This window comes from Camellia sinensis, chromosome 7 (assembly GCF_055761805.1).
Source record: "Camellia sinensis isolate YWXY chromosome 7, ASM5576180v1, whole genome shotgun sequence".
NCBI lineage: Eukaryota > Viridiplantae > Streptophyta > Magnoliopsida > Ericales > Theaceae > Camellia > Camellia sinensis.
This window is the reverse complement of record NC_138967.1, coordinates 3,166,395-3,171,452: the sequence shown is the minus strand read 5'-3', so window position 1 is coordinate 3,171,452 and position 5,058 is coordinate 3,166,395. Positions and strand designations below refer to the sequence as shown.

Genomic DNA, 5,058 nt, shown 5'->3' with positions numbered 1-5,058 from the left:
TCATGTACTGAAGTTTCAGTAGCAACATGATGAAACACACTGTCATCAATCCATTGACGGATAACACCAACGGCTTTTCGATTAAGCCTATTCCATTCATCATCTTTCATACCCTCGGGTTTGCCAGAATCACCCTCAATGGGTCCATATAAATCTTTACAAAATAATAAGTCCTCCATTTTAGTTTTCCAAGTTACCCAATTGCTTCCATTGAAGCTAGACATACGACCCACATTCCCCTCCATTGATTTACACAAATAAATAGATCCAAAATAAACCGTAAGCTCTGATACCAGTTGTTAGGGAAAATCGATGTGATTCCCCACAAGTAAATCAATCAATGGGAATAAAAATTAATGCGGAAAAATTAAATCAAAGGCAACACAAGAATTTTTACGTGGTTCCCTCAATGTGAGGTACGTCCACGGGATCGGAGGAAAAAATTAAATCAAAGGCAACACAAGAATTTTTACGTGGTTCCCTCAATGTGAGGTACGTCCACGGGATCGAAATCCGATTCCACTAATGGTGCTTCCAAGAACAAAAGCCAAAGCACCCAAAATTTGATTCCACCAAATTGATTGATACCACAATCACTCTCACGGGAAGAAAAAGAATTGCTATTGCTGCGTTTTTATTTTCTTGGGAAAAACAATACACATCATATTTTGAATCTGGGGTTTTCTTCTCAAAACCTAATTGTATCCAAATTGAATTGGATTTCTTCAAATATAATATATAAAAATATATTATACTAAACCAAGCCAAATTAAACCTCTTTTAATAAATCAACTGGGTCCCACACTCCAATAAGGAGGTATATCCCAACACTATCTACTAACAAAATGCTAATGAAAGAAGCAAAATGTGATGTAATTCACTACATCTCATCTTCCCTGTGGATTCACTATCTGTGAGAAGATTACATTGCTACTATCGTCAGTCTCCTCGGCCTCCTCTTCGATGTTAAACAATGTCGTATGCACAACAAAAGCATCATTGGCCTTTTGTTCTGCCATTACATTTGGTCCATCAGGATTGTCCTGCAACTGGAGCGCAAACTCAAGGTTCCACAAAACCGCACCCATCGATGGGCGATCAATCCCTTGATCCGACAAACACTTCATAGCTGTCTCCGCGAACTTTTTAGAGCACTCGAGGCTAATCTCTCCCTTAATATGCTGGTCAATGATGCTATCCATAGTTCCTTTTCTAAAGTTGTTCCGTGCCCAATCTGCAAGGCTAACTTGTTCCTTAGAAAGGCTAGGGTTAAGAGCCGCCCTCCCACACAATACTTCGAAAAGGACTACCCCAAATGAGTACACATCGGACTTGTCTGTCAACTGTTGCCTTCGGAAGTACTCTGGATCTAAGTACCCGAAACTACCCTTTACCACGGTACTAACATGGGTTTGGTTGAGAGTAGGCCCGGTTTTTGAGAGCCCAAAGTCTGAGACTTTTGCAACCCACTTCTCGTCCAAAAGAATGTTTGTGGTTTTCACATCACGGTGAATGATGGTGTACTTAGCTCCGGTGTGGAGATAGTGAATTCCCCTTGCAGCGCCAATGCAGATCTCTAACCTTTGCTTCCATGACAAAGGAGGTTTGTTGGTCTTATAGAGATGCTCTCTTAGGGTTCCATTAGCCATGTAGTCATAGACCAAGATCATCTCATCATTTTCTTTGCAAGCCCCAATTAGAGAGACTAAATGCCGGTGTCTAAGCTTTGAAAGCAAATCGATTTCAGTTTGGAACTCATGAACTCCTTGTTCCGAAGATGGGTTAGACCTCTTAATTGCAACTTTAGTCCCTCCATCAACAACCCCTTCGTACACCTTTCCAAACCCTCCAACTCCGATAACTTGAGACTCATCAAAGTTTTTTGTGGCGGATTTTATCTCTCCTAAGGAGAAATGTCGACAAAAGCCTCCATCAAGTGTTGAAAAGCGACTACTACCACTACTTCTGGTGGTTCCTGATGACCGCGAGCTACCATAAAGTGGCAACCAACTGGCTGTGTTAGTATTTCTTGTACCGGTTTTACACTTCCTACGATTGAGAAAAACCAACACTCCAACTATCAAAACAAAACTACCCAACCCTCCAACCACCCCACCAATTACCCTGGCACGTTTATTAGATTGTGATGGTCCAAAACTCCGCGATTGTTGATCAGAGATGGCCTTTTGTTGAAGCCATGATGGCTTGGGATTTGGGCCCGCCAAGTTTCCCCTTGTGTCATTAACCTTAAAAACCTCCAATCCATTGAGAATCGCATCGTAGTATTCGGGCTTCATAGATACAGAAGGGTGCAATGCCACCCACAATTCACCATCACCATTCCCATCATCCTTAACATACATCACGAAATCTTTGTAGACCGGCACTCCTTTCTTTGAATCCGCCCATGCCATCACATCCGCGGATTGTTGGGCTGTTTGGTTGTTGATGAAAATATCAAACACCCTCTGATTCGCCTTCGAAAGCTGATATTCACAAAAATGGAGCCTCACTAGGTATGTGAAATTTGCATCAATTTGGAATACCCATGTGAGATTGAAATTCACATTAATTTTTGGATTTGGACCCATTGTTCTTGCTGTTTTATACACATCAACAGGGGCAATATACTCTGCTTCCCTAGAAGGGTATTTGATTGAGACATTTTTATCTGCTTCAGAAGAGACACCGAAGGCTGCACCGAACAAGTATGGCGAATCATCGTACCATGTTCGTGTAAGCCCCGAGTCATTGGCTTCTGGTATGAACTGTCCTCCAACATTTAACCTAAACATTGTCTGAAAAACAGAGTACTCTGTTTCTAAAGACTGGTCTGAAAACCCAACCATAGTTGCTTGTTGAAAAATTTCTGGCATTGAAATGACCTCAATTCCATTAACAAAGGCTAATGAACCTTTGTGAGTAGAAGAAGGTGTGAAAGTGAGATTGAGAGAGCCTGATTGGATCGGTGTGAGAGAGAATTCCTTGATTATATAAGCTTGTGTGAGGGCTTGGGCTGTGATTAAGGCACTGAAATTTCTCAGAAGAATGAACTCGTTGGCAGTTAAAGAGAAATAGGATTCGGCAGCACTGAAATCGGTGTAAGAAGATGGGTAGAAATGGAGTCGAACCCAATGTCGATTTTTGGAAGAAAGTGAGAATTTGTATGTAGCTGAAGATGTGAAAATTCTAGCAGTCATGTATGGAATTGAGGAAGGTAGTGAAGGGTTTTGGGATTGAGCTGAGGCAGTCATTGAATTCGACGGAGAGGCGAGGAATTTGGAATCTGGAGCCCAATTCCGGCCATTGGCATCGGTGGCGTCGCTAGAACCACCGCAAGCCAGCACAAAGGAATCGGAATTTGATTTTGAGGTTTTGCTGGATGAGTGGAGGATATTAGAGACGAATGAAAAGAAAAAGAGAAAAAATAAGATATGGGTATTGAAGATCATAGCTATTTGGGAATACCCTTTTGAGGGAATTGAGAAAGAGGGTGAGAAAGTTTGAGAGAAAATGAAAGAAAATGTGGCATACAGAAAAACAGAGGATGGTAAAATAAAACAGAGGAAGAGAAAATGACAGAAACTAGTTTCCTGTATGCCTAAGAAAAAGAAAAAATTCTAAATTGATTAATGATCTAATCTACTCCAACTTTCATTATTCATGAACATGTACATAGAATAATGGATTCACGAACTCACCTTAGTTCTTTCATTGATTGTAACAGAGCAAAGCACATACCCAAGAAGACAATTTTGTCTCCTCATTTGATTTAGTAGCTTTTGTGTTCTTTGTTTTTTAGGGGTTTTTTTTTTTTTTTTTTTTTTTTTTTTTTGAATGGGATTGAGAAGGATCAGTTTCAGATTTCAGACGTTAGGGTAAGAGGAGTTAGTTAGGGAGGAATGTGAGGACAGTAACATCAAAATGGGTTAATTTTTTTGAAGACGGTGACAAAACTGACTATGAATGCCCTTAATGGCTAGTAACAACCAAAATAATAAAAACTGAAAATTGCAAATAAGAAGATAGTTTTAAAATAATTCTACTGTACTTGGGATTTTTTTTGTGCAAGCCTAATTAACAAAAAAAATTGCACTAAACACATAAAAGAGTTGCATCTTATACACGAGATTTATACCATTATAAAAATATGATTATTTCTTTATTATTCGACTGAAATACAATTTTTCCTAACAAAAATATAATTTTATCACCAGGCAATAGTATGGTGAAAAAAATTATTCTATAGTAATAAATTTGTTATTATTTCCAAATGATCATTCTATATAATAATAACAATAATAAACCAAGAAAACAGTCAAAAACAATATGTATTGCAAGTTTTTTTTTTTTTTTGAACGCTATGACAAGTTCATACATAAGAACAAATAATAATTATTCTAAAACATATTACAATTGGGCCGCCAATTTACTGGGATGCCAGTTGTAGCCCTAGACTTTAGGCCATGAGACTAAACAAATTTTAAACTAGATTTGTGTGTGGTGCGCAGGCCCAGGCAGAGTACTGCAAAGCCCCAGGTGACGCTCAGGGACCCAAGTAGCAAGCTACTGAGATGGGCCTCTCCCCTGAAACAAATAAATTTAATATTATTATGGGCCAATGGCCCATATATCAGATATTAAACTGATAAAAACAGATAGTACAATTGATCTTAGCCGAAAGGCCGAGAAAGGTATGATTTTTAATCTCCTTGGGCTTCCTCTTTTATTACCATCTTCGAGTCCATGTGGGAAATATTACATAAAAGTCTACTTGCAGCTTTACAACAAAGTCAAAACACTTCCTACTTTGGAAATTATTTTTCACCTGTCAAAAGTGAAATATTTTTTTGACTTTCAAGTTATACCAACTGCCAAAAATATTTTACAAAATATGTATTTAAAAAAAAACATTTTCTGAAAAATTTTGGGTGATAGTGAGATTATGGCCCCTACTCCTATTTGATGGATAGAAAATTATGAATTTTGAGTGCCACTGATGATCATGGGGCATGAGACTCGTGCTGTTTAATTTTGAGTTATTAGCTCTTTTTGTTA

The 5,058-nt window shown here is 38.5% G+C and overlaps 1 non-coding gene and 1 pseudogene across 1 annotated transcript; both read right to left on the bottom strand.

Moving 5' to 3' along the window:
* Positions 1–850: 850 nt before the first annotated feature.
* On the bottom strand, positions 851–3,791 carry LOC114281537 (receptor-like protein kinase ANXUR2 pseudogene; annotated as a pseudogene).
* A 707-nt stretch (positions 3,792–4,498) lies between these two features.
* LOC114281568 (U2 spliceosomal RNA) lies at positions 4,499–4,698 on the bottom strand. The gene has a single exon (XR_003635953.2). It is a non-coding gene; the product is annotated as a U2 spliceosomal RNA (small nuclear RNA).
* Between the last annotated feature and the right edge of the window lie 360 nt (positions 4,699–5,058).